We start from the raw sequence: 12,161 nt of genomic DNA, 5'->3' as shown, positions 1-12,161 counted from the left end.
AGATGTTTAAATTTTGTGTCTAACTTATTTTGCTTAACATTACAGTGTCAAGGTGCATCTGTTTTCCTAGAAATGTCTCGCATTTATCCCTCTTTATGGCATAGTAGTGCTCCACCAAGTATAAATACCACATTTTCTCTATCCATTCATCTGTTGATGGAGACACAGGCTGCTTCCAAGATTTAGCTATTATGAGCTGTTCTGCTCTGCCCATGGTTGTGCATGGATCACTGCAACATGATATCTTTAACTATTTCAGATACCAAGGAGGGGAATAGCTGAGCCCAGTGGATTTTCTGCCTTTAGTTTGTCGAGGACTCTCCACACTGACTTCCACAGTGGCTGCACCAGTCTGCACTCCCGCCCACAGTGGAGAAGGGCTCCTTTCTCCCCACAGCCTCACCAGTATTTGTTATTGTTTGATTTCTTGACAACAGCCGTTCTTCCCAGAGTAAGATGGATCTCAGTGTTCTTTTAATTTGCATTTCTCTAATGGCCAGAGATATCAAGCATTTTTTTTTCATATAATTATTGGCCATTTGTTCTGCGTCTGAGAAGTGTCTGTTCATTTCAGTGGCCCATTCTTTGGTTGTATCTTTTATTTGGGGGGGATCTGATTTTTTTAAATTCCTTATAAATTCTAGATATTAGTGCTCTGCCAGAAGAATAACTACCAAACTGTCCCCATTCTGTGGGTTGTTTTTTCACTCCAGTGACTGTTTCCTTTATGATGCAGAAGCCTGAATGATCTGATGTGATCCCATTTATAGATTCCTGATGCTGTGTCTTATGCTATTTGGGTTCTGATCAGGAAGCCCTTTCCTGTGCCTGTGTCTTCAACAGTTTTGTGTATTTTATCTCCCAGCAGATTGCTTCTGTTTTAATGTATATGTCTTTGATGTGTTCCTGAGACTTTCCCTGGTGCATGATGACAGATGAGAGCCTAGACCAGTGATGCCAAGCCTTTTAGAGCTTTCAGTGATACCAGCAGCCTGCAGCATGCACAGGGGCCCTAGGTTCACCACCGCTGGTCTTGACTCCATCTCCTGCTTGCTCACCACCACATTTCTGTACAGTATTCTAGAGCTGGGGATTTAGCTCAGTGGTTCTGCACCTGCCTCTCTGTTCAGTATTCTTTGTTTCTACTGATCTCAGCAACTCAGCCCAGTATTCCCTCAACCCAAACTATACCTCGCCACCAGAATTGTAAAGAACGGGGTGAATAGGCTTTCCATTACTGTGATATAAGCATTTTGCAATCTAAAATATGCATCTTTGCTTTATAACAGCATTTATCATTCGACAGTTTAGGCATATGCTACTCCTAGCATGATGTTTCGAAGACATTTTCATAGAACTTATTTCCACGTAGTTTATGAAAAATATGTTCTGGACAAGGCAAAATTTGATGCTAATGATAACATTATTTTTAAAACTATTTTCTCATGGAAACAGGAACGTACATTTGTTAAGAAGGCCGAGGAAAAGTATAAATACGGAGGCTACAGAAATCACCTATGACCTTCCCTGGCAGGGGCTGACAGCCCGAGCTGCACTTCTCAATCACCTAGAGAACATTTCACCCAGAGACCTCGGGTTTCCGGCAGTGGTTGCAGGAAATCAGTGACTTCTCGGGAGTGTTGCTGCAGACCCTGCATAGGTCAGGGGTAAGAGGAAAATTCTATAGGTCTAGACCATCCGTGAGATGTTCAGTCCGTGACAAGAGCGTGTAGTTTATTCCCAGAAAGCAGCTCCCCGTAAGCGTCCTCGTGAGACCGGTGCAGTTACACTCCCTAAGTATGTCCCGTGTGCCACCCTGGGCGTGGCCCTCTCCCCACGCTGTCGCTTTGTATATTGTGTTCCTCTCATTTTGCCCGTGAGCCAAGTGAACAGAGAATGGTGTCTGATTCTGTGTTCGGTACAATGCCTGGAACATTGGCACCGAGCAGTGTTAAAAATAACAGCAGGGACTGCGAGTTGCTCTCACACACTTGAGGCTCTTTCAGTGCAGGTAGAACAGGTTTAAAATGTAGAACTGCAAACCGAATGTGCAGTCGCATCCCTCCTCCCTCCTTCCTGCAACTAAAATTAAACGCAGCTCCCGAGACCCAGGCTGCAGGCAGGTCCGAGACTGGGGGTTCTGGTCTCCGACCGGACCAGCGCCCTGGCCTCAGTTCGTTGTAGAGAAGTACTGTGTCGCACTGAGGATGCGTCCATGAAGCCGGGAGCTCGGTGCACGGCCAGCTGGCACTGCTCCTCCAGCCTCTCCCTTTGGCCTGGGCAGGGCAGCCTGGCCTGCAGGGCGTCTGACTGCAGGCAGCACCTGTGGTCTCTGTCACAGCCCCTGTTACTGAACCACAGACCCCAAGTTGTCCACGCCCTGCTGACCCCCGCTGAGCTTTTCCTGTACCTCCACATCTGCTCCCAAGTCCCAGCCTCTTTGTCCACCTCCAGCCGAGGCACAAGGGTCTCACCGAGGCCACTCCACCTCCCGGTCACTCTTGGGCCCTCACCACTGAATCCAAGCTGTCTGGAGGCTTCTGCTCCTGACCACCCTGCCAGCCTGGGGTTCCAGCGAGATCCACGTTCCCTCCCTCCTCTGCCTACTGTGGGAGGCACGAGGTGACCCGTGAGCCCTCTAGCACCGGTCCCTGTGTTCGTGCGGTGCCTGAACCGGGGGTCAGGGAACCATCTAGTGCTCATGGCCAGCGTTTTCAAGTGGACCAGGGGACACGAGGGTAGGGTAGCATAGTGTGGGGCTGAAAAGAATAAAACGTTGCTAAGGTACTTTGCAAATACTGGACCAGAAATATATATGCTATATATTACAGATATATATTTTATGTATAATCTTACTCTACTTTTAGTCAAAATGAAGAAAATGTGCCATTTATACTATTCTGCCATAAGCCAGGACAGATCTGAGTCATTTGTGGGAAAATGGACGTACCCGAGACCATCACGTTACGTAAAACTCAGACACACGAGCTTAAATATCACACGGGTTCTGTGATATGAGAAACAAAGTATAAATAAATTAAAGAGCAAAACAAAAGACAGATAACAGGAGAGAGGGCGGTGGATGGGAAGGGGACGGAGAGGCGGGGGCCCCGGGGAGGGGGTGAGGAAGGGGATCAAGCAGAACTAAAATGTGTCATGAACACACGCCAGCTCCCCACAGCAAGTGTAATCGTTACACACTGCACACATGGACTAATAAAAATTGTAAAATAGATCAGTGGTCTGGGTGAGGCGATCGATCTGTTAATGAGCTTGATCAGATTTTCCTGTAATGTATACACAGATCAAAACATCACATTGGACTCCATAAATAGACACAATAATTACTTGCCAATAAAAACAGTTAGTTCTGTTTCAGAAACTAGTCTCTTACTCTGTGCCCGTTTGCCTCTGACCCTCCGAGGAGAAAGCGCTCCTGCGGTATGCCCTTCCGGCTCCAGAGCTCACCTTTCATGCAGATGCGCGTTACCACTGCATGGGTCGGGGGTCCTTCCAACCTGCGCCCTCCACACCGAAGGGCATGATGAGCCCTATCAATGTGAGACGCCCTGTCACAGGGGAACGGAGCATTTAAATGTTTAGACCCATAGTAACGACTGCCATAACGGTTCCACGTAATCATTCCAGCAGTTAGCTGTTCATAAAGCAAGTAGAACCCTTTTCAAACACTTTAGTAAGACATTTAGATTTAGCCAAGTATGATGGTACACATTTGTAATCCCTACACTCTGAAGGCTGAGACAGGAGGATCGCTGGGAGTTGGAGGCCAGCCTGGACTAATAGTGAGCTCACAGCCAGCATAAGCTACAGAGTGAGGACTTGTCTCATAAAAACCAAAAAAATGAGATAAAACACTTAGGCGCAAGAATACAAATGTATATTTACTTGCTAATTTTCTTATTAAGGAACAAGGATTTTTTATGAAAGTATCTATATTGATTGGCGTTCCACGTGTCTTTCTTTTTAGTATATCACCTATAAATTGTAGTTTCGGTTTCTTTAGGTGTGGAAATTAAAAACAATCTGAATGCAAATACAGTTGCCTTCTAAATTTTTATCATTTCTACCTTTTATTCACCCCACATTATTTGACAGCTTTTGTTTTGTTTTTGTTTTGTGAAGGAGGGATTTGAACCCAAGGTCTTCTCACTGAGCTACATACCCATCTCTTTCTCTTGTTTTGTTTTGAGACAAGGTCTCACTAAGTTGCCTAGATTGGGCTCAAACTTGGCATTGACCTCATGAGTCTCCTGAGCCAAACATATTTGGAAAAACTGAATGGCAAAACCTCTTAAGGAATGGAAAATATTTTAGTAAATTATCAGCTAAGAAGTATAAAAATTCTATTGTTTTGTAAAATATATATATATATATGCTTATTTAGTCTTGACAGCTTTGCCTTAATTCTAAGAGCTGACTATTCTTCAAACACTGATTCGTTAAGTGGTTTAAGTGTAAAAGAGCTCGAGCTTTTTCGCCTGTGAGAATGGATTCCTTCATCCTCATGAGAATCCCAGGTGGCAGCACCACGATCAGTTACAAGGGAAGTTCGGGGTGGGGTAGCCAAGGCCACGGAACTGTACAAGGGGCATCCTCAGAGGCCTGCACTCGGCATGGCTTAGCCCTGGGCTTCAGGGCCCCAAAGAAGTGATAAAATTCTGGCCCTGAAGGTCTGTCCTTCCTGACAGCCAGCACTGCCACGGGGCTGGCAGACATCAGCAGGCTGGGCCACCACCCTACCACCCATCCTGGTCACAGCGCAGCCCTGGCCTTCTTGGACCAGCGGCAGCCTTCTGGGGGCCGTGGCAGGCTGCAGAGTGAAGCTCATGCCCTGGGTGGCCGTGGCCTTGGGAGTCGCCTGAACAAGAACACAGATCTAGCGCCTTGCCCTTCACAGGCACGGGTTACAGGCTTCACGCCCCTTTAAAATAAACATTACACCTAAGCATGCTTTCCCTCTCCTGAGACTAGAGTATTAGGGAAAGAAATCAGACACAGGCTTAAATACCACATGTTTTCCTCTTATATAAGAAACCTATCGTGTAAATAAATTAAAGGGCAAAGTACAAGAGAGGTAATAGGAAACGAGGAGATAGATCTTTTGCAAGTGGGAAGGGGACCAAGAGATGGAGGGACAGGGAGGCAGGAGAAGAGGATGCGAGAAGAATTAAGATGGGTTCTGTACACGGAGCAAGTCCCTATGAGGAACGTGATCATTACGTACTGCAAATGTACTCCAAAGTTGAAATTTTAAAAATAAAAAATACAGAGTGCATCCTCTCATCTCTAGTGGAAGTGCGAAGTCAGCCAAAGGAAATGCTCTCCGATCATGGTCAGGAAGGGGATTCCCCTCCAGCCCAGAGCTGAGGACTCAGGGAGTAGTATTTCCTGCAGAACCGACCCGTTTCTCTGGGAGATCATGCAAATAAAGTTCACGAGGACCAATATTCAGCTCCAGGATCCCAAGGACATCTCATTTGGTTTGGGGTTTTGTGTCTGTTCCAGCTCAGATCTGTGAGATGGAATTTCAGGCTGCCTGCCTATTTAGCTGAAAGAGGAAGCTTCCCGTCCTCCCTCCATGGAACTTAGTTTTGACACAGATTTAGGTAAAAGAAGCAATGCCCTCGAGGGTTATGGGAAGAGCGGCCCTAGGCAGAGGTGCTCTCTGGCATCTCAGTGCCATGGATGGATCATCGATCCTTGCTCATCAGATGGGGCCCAGGGAAGTGCTTTTTGGTAGGTTTTTCCCCTGCCTTCTTTCTGTCACTTGGCTTGCGCATGCTTACCTGGAACTGCAGCCTCGGCTGCCTCCCAAGCTAGGAGCATGGCCCTGTGCCTGCACAAGCAGATGGCCGGGGAAGCGGCCAGGTGGAAACTGAAAGCTCCAGGTCAACCCCAGGGGTGTGTGGACAGAAGCACGTTTCCTGCGGAGAACTACACCGATTCTGCTAGGGTTCTCACGTCATTTGCTTTTTGCTTCAAATGAGCTGTCTAAAAGTGTAGAGGAGTATATTCACCCCTGGAAGACATGTCTTCCTGGTTTCAATTATTCTCTTACCGGATAATAATAGATGAGTCATCATAGATTAGATTTTATCTAATGTTGGAATGCATGGTTTTTCTCCACTGTCTTCGTTTTATTAAGCTCATCAAGTTGATTTAAAGTAAAACACGTTCCTTGACAGCACAGTTGTAGCAACAAAGCCATGGGGCTGCAGCACCCGGAGCTGGCTGCACCTGGGTGACACCCATTGCCGTGGGGAGTGTCCAAGGTGGGACTTGTACCTGGCAGTGTCATGGTGCACAGTGCGAGCTCTGGGGCCTGACTTCCCGGATTGACTGGCAGTAAACTGCTGGACTTTTCTACCTCATTTCCCTCTCCTGGGAAAGGAACAGTGGGAGGCCTACTTTGTAGAGCTGCTGTGATAGAATTAAGTGGGGCCAGACATTCGCAGTACCTGGGCCTGGGTTTGTCACAAAGATATCTATTTTCCTAATATTTTCTCTCTCTCTCTTTTTTTTTTTTTTTTTTTTTTTTTTTTTTTTTTTTTTGTCTTTCTCATTGAGACTGACCTGGAACTCACTATCTAGGCCAGGCTGATCTCGAACTCACAGCAATCCTCCTGCCTCAGCCTCCTGGGTGCTGGGATTACAGGCATGTGCCACCATGCCTAGCTTATTGTCCTAATATTTTCTAAAACCTACTAGGTTGTATAAACTTTACTCAAGTTCTTTAATTTTAAAAAAGGCCAATATTTGTATAAAATTCTCAATGCTTCCAAATCAATGGGAATAGTTAAAGAGTTTATAAAAGACTGCTTACAATAGGTGTTTAACAGGTCATCCCCTAGGAAAGTATATAATACAGCTACCAGCATGGTGTACACAACCTATGCGTCAACCCTTCATCTTCCAACACAGGTCTGCGGTTTCCATGAATACCTGGGCTTTGCATTCTGCTCACTGACTCAAGGGATCGCAGCCCCTGGAATGGTATCTGTCACAGTGAATTCCCAGTGTGTATTGTTGGGGGAGGGGGGTGAACGCATGAATGTTAGTGCTTCTATCAGCTCTGTAGATGACCGAGACGTTATTGTCTACACAGACTCCATGCACTTCACATGCAGGTCTCTGGTGAGAGGAGATGTACACGGCTGAGGCCTATACTTGGCGTCACTGGAGAAGCTGACATCTTTGGCTTGCACAGAACCGCTGAATTATAAACAGGATTTCAGGGCCGGGGATGTAGCTCAGTGGCACAGCACCCACCTGGTAACCATGAGGGCCTGAGTTCAATCTCCAGTACCAAAAATTTTTTAAAATAGGATTTCAGAGCCACCTATTCTTGCTACTTTCTGAAGTAGATCTGGAACTCCTTTTTCAAGAGTGTCTTCATGAGGTGTGATCAAAAATATAGTGAATGCTGGGCCGGGGGATTTAGCTCAGTGGTGCTACTGCCTGCCTAGCAAATACAGGGCCCTGAGTTCAATCTGAAATACCAAATGTGTGTGTGTATTGAATGCTGTTGTAGCCAGATGCAAAGCTGGACTTATAGAATCATCATGCTGTGTCCTGACCCACCTCCGTCCCTGGATCCGACACTGCAATTTCTAGCTCTTCCTAAAAGTGCAAATGACCATGAAACATAAATGTTTTGAATGGATTCAGGCCATGAGGCACAACTGTAGTCACAAAAGATGTCTTCCACAACTGCGTGAAGAAGAGGCAGAAATGACGAGGTGTGTTCAAAGAAAGGGGGAAGATTGGGAAATTTTCAGTCATAGCTCAAGGGCATTAGGAGTCACCAGAAGAATTGCAAGGCTCCACACACAGTGCAGTGACCAGAAATGCTGCACTGATGATGCCGATTTGACCACTCACACTGTGTACGTGGATGGAGGTAGCACATTGTATCTCACAAATATTTTTACTTAAAATAACAATGATCTTAAAATGTACATAAAGCAATAAGATGAAGTATGGTAGTATCCGCTCCTTTTTTCACTTTTCCTTTTAGCATCTAAACTTTTCCTCAAAGTCCAAAAGGCAGTGGCTCTCTGCCAAGGGCCGGCAGCCCCTGTGCTGGCTTCCAGAGCAGTGGGAAACTCGTCCTCAGTCTCCACAGGCACTGGGGCTTGGCTTGACTGCTTAGTCAGCGAGCCCCTGGGCAGCTGTTTAAGTTCTGTGAGCTTGTTTCTCACTGTGGAGAGACAAGAAGTCATGCCAAGCTTGTGAGGGTTAGAAGTAGTGTGTGACAAGTTTCTGGCACTCAATAGACCATAAAGGGCTATAAAGCAAAGCCTGAATTTCACTGGACTCAAGAATATCAGGACATGATGGCACACACGTGGAATCCCAGCTCTATGTGAGGCTGAAGCAGGAGAATCCCAAGCTGGGCAATTTAGGGACTCCGTGAGACCCCACCCCCAAGATAGGGCTAGAGGTATAGATCATTGCCAAGGCCCTGGGTTCAATGCCCAGTCCCACAAAAAGAAAAAAGAAGCTGCCTGATTTTATCACTTATTAAGTGACCCTGAAGCCCTCTATGTAGAGACAGAGGGGTCTTCCCTGGTGTCATCAGCTGGCCAACTGCCGTGTCAGGACCAAAACGTCCTATCTGCAGAGAATTGGGGGCATTCTCTGCAGGGCTTTCCTCAGTAGCTGCCATGGCAGCTCTGGCTTCTTCCTGTGGCTGCTGAGGAGAGAGGAAGTGGAGGACGTAGACGAGGAGGAGGAGGAGTTGTCGTCATCATTGGGGGCTCAGTGATCCTCCTTGGTCTCTGATCCAACTCTCTGGATTAGCACAGGGTCTCAGCTTGGGGCAGTGCCTAGACAGGCTCATGTTACACCTGGTACAAAGGTCATCATTGTATTTATACACTTTCTTGCACTTTTCACATGAAAACATCATGTTTCCCAAGTCTGAGATGTCCCTCTGTGTCTGTGCTTGGCCAGCATTTACCGAGTGCCTGCCGTGTTTGGGGGACATACCCAGGGCATGCTAGAAGGGGGTTCAGTGACCTGGCTGTGGCCTGCAGGCAGCGTGGCAGTGGGGGAGTCAGCCTGTGGGGCGGGGGGCAGCAGGGATGTGTTCAGGCGGTGGAGGCCTCAATGAGGTCCTGTGACAAACACGGCGGCAGGTGTGGACTCTGCCTATTGGGTTCCACAGGCCTGGTCCAGAAAGTGCCAGCTCGGCTGAGGTGTGGAGGAAAAGTGTGAGTTTAACCTACTGGAGAAAAGGAAGGTGTGTGCCGGGGAGAATCACAATGGGAGAAACGGAGGCTCTAGTTGAGACGTTCTCAAGATGTGACCAGCCTCCAAGACTAGAGTCTAGGGGAGTGCGGAGCACTGGTGACCGACCAGGAGACCCCACGGGGAGTCCAGAAGCCTGGGCCCTGACACACCTCCCCACTAATTTGGCTGTCACTCAAGTTTGAGAACCACTGTTTCAACTAACTGATGATCTCCAGTGAAGGAAAGATGTATATTAACGAAACATTCAGATTTTACAAATCTGGAGCTGTCTGTATAGATGGAAATTTGCCACCTGTACTGTACTTTCCACAAAGTATTTAAACAATTTAGTTCCCATGCTACTGAGGCTTTGTTCATAAAATCTTTTCCTATGCCATTGTCTTCAAGAGTTCTGCCTAACTTATCTTCCAGCAAGTTTAATGTTTCTGTTTTAATATTTAGATCTTTAATCCCCTTGTATTTTAGTTTAGTGCATGGTGAAAGATAGAGGTCTAGTTTTACTCGTTGGCAAATTGAAATCCAGTTTTTCCAACACCATTTATTAAAGAGGCTATCTTTCCTCCATTGAGGATGGTTGGCTCCTTTATCAAAGATGAGGTAGATGAATGTGTCTGGAGTTGTTTCTGCATCTTCTAATAAAAGTCTACTATCTAGAAATATATAAAGAACTCAAAAATCAGACTCCCCCCAAATATAAAGACCCGATGCAAAAGTGGGCATCTGAAATGAACAGACATTTCTCAGACAAAGGAGTAAAAAAGCAAGTAAACATATGAAAAAATACTCAACATCACTGGTCATTTGAGAGATACAGATGAGAACAACACTGGGATTCCACCTCATCCCAAAATGAATGGCTGCTATCAAGAAATCAACCAGTAACAAATGATGGAGGGGATGTGGGGAGAAAGGAACCCCTCTCCATTGTTGGTGGGAGTGCAGACTGGTGCAACCACTATGGAAGTCAATATGGAGAGACCTCAAAGAACTAGGATTAGAGGTCCCATTTGACCCAGCTCTTCCCCTGATAGGTATCTTCCCAAAAGAATTAAAAGGATCCTAACACAGCGATATCTGTGCACCCATGTTTATAGCGGCACAGTTTGTAATAGCTAAAACTTAGAAACAACTCAGATGCCCATCAACTGGAGACTGGATAAAGAAGATGTGGTTATTTTATAAAATGGAGTACTAAGCCATAAAGAATGAAAAACTAGTGTCATTTATAGCTAAGTGGATGCACATTGAGGCCATACTCTTAAGTGAAATTAATAGGACACATATGTATAAATAACAACTAGTTTCTCTGGCATGAAAAACTAAAAGTGTAAATAATGATCAAAATGTGTAACTGATACTGTGTAATAGGGAGAAAAGATCTAAAGGAGTAGGGGAAGTGGGAGGGGTAGGGGAAAGGTAAGAAGGGAAAAGAAAAAATATGACAAAAGGAAAAACATGGAAAAAAAGTCTTTGTAAATAGGGAAGGGTGGAGGTCGTGTAGGCCAGGCTGGGGAATGAGGAAAAAATAAGAACCAAGATACATCATATAAAGGTACAAGATCCCAATGATGAGTGTAACTATTGTAAACCTAAAATGTACCAATAAACTTAATAAAATAAATGATTTATGATAACACATGTATGAAGAAAAGCAGCTAAGGGATGAATAATGAAAGTAGAGTAAAAGCAACAAAACAAATAAAAATAATAGAACTTTTACTCTTTTACCATAAATTCCCAACAACCACGAGGCATCCTGGCTGGGGAGCACACGCTGGCACTATGGAAACATACACATCGACAGGGTTAATGTGAGTACCCTGAGATGGAGGGAAGAGGTAAACACACGGCTTTGCGGGCCCTAAAGCCTAAGGGGGGCTGCCCCACAGCACCGCACTCATGAGCTGCCCTTTCAAGTCTGCTGTCTCCAAGTGACCACAGCACAGTGAAGGCCAAGGCAAGTGTAAAATGCCCTCACTCAGGCCAGGGCTTAACATCAAAGAGCGGTGCCATGCAAGGAGCCTGGCAGGACAATGAGGTCAAGCTTGTGGCCCTCAGGCTCACATCAGAAGAGAATCACCGAAGACCATACCAAAGGCAGAGAGGGCCGCCCCGAAAAACAGACACTATGTACGCTGCTCAGAGCCTCATCTTTGACCAGTATGCTTCTCAGACCCAGTGCAGCCTCCTAACCCTGACATCACAGCGCTCCTTAACTTTCGCCGCGTCTGGACTTCCTTCCTCCAAACTGTCTCACTTGGCACATTCCCTGCACAATGCACACCTCAGATCCCGTGCTTGATTAGATTCCAAGTTATTCTCTGACTATTCAGGTTGATGTGATTTATTTCCCTGACTAGATTGTAAATTAGGTACGGCCTGTTATTTCCATGTTTCCCTCAGAAGGGACTATTAGAAGAGGAGGCTAGATTCATTGCTATTCATGAAGGAGAAGTTAGAACTTGCTAAGAGGGCAGGAGGATTTCAGAGGCACAGAGCAAATGCAATGAGAAGCAAGGTACATGTGTAAGAACACACGAGTCCAGAGTTGCTGGACCATGCGGTGAAAAGGAAAGACAGAATGTCTGACAGATGGGCCCAAGATTACGCAGGCCCCCGCCTTTAGGTCATATTGAACGGTTTAGATTGTGCATAGCTCTAGGTGTGGCTAATGGAAACCCCATCCTGGATGTGGGTGGCAGCAATTAATAGGTTTGTAGCCTGGATGGAATTTAAAGGGATAGCGGGAAGGCAGACTTGCTCACCGCTGCTGCTGCTTGCTGCCTTCTGCCTGTCATGCCATGAACTGTTTCTCCTCTGTGATGTGATGCCCCTTTGTCATAAAACTATACCTTGGATCCAGCCAACTATGGACTGAAACCTCT

This window comes from Fukomys damarensis, unplaced genomic scaffold (genome assembly GCF_012274545.1).
Source record: "Fukomys damarensis isolate Sample0158 unplaced genomic scaffold, DMR_v1.0_HiC HiC_scaffold_30, whole genome shotgun sequence".
Classification (NCBI taxonomy): domain Eukaryota; kingdom Metazoa; phylum Chordata; class Mammalia; order Rodentia; family Bathyergidae; genus Fukomys; species Fukomys damarensis.
The sequence above is the reverse complement of the archived record's forward strand: the minus strand, read 5'-3'. Positions refer to the sequence as shown.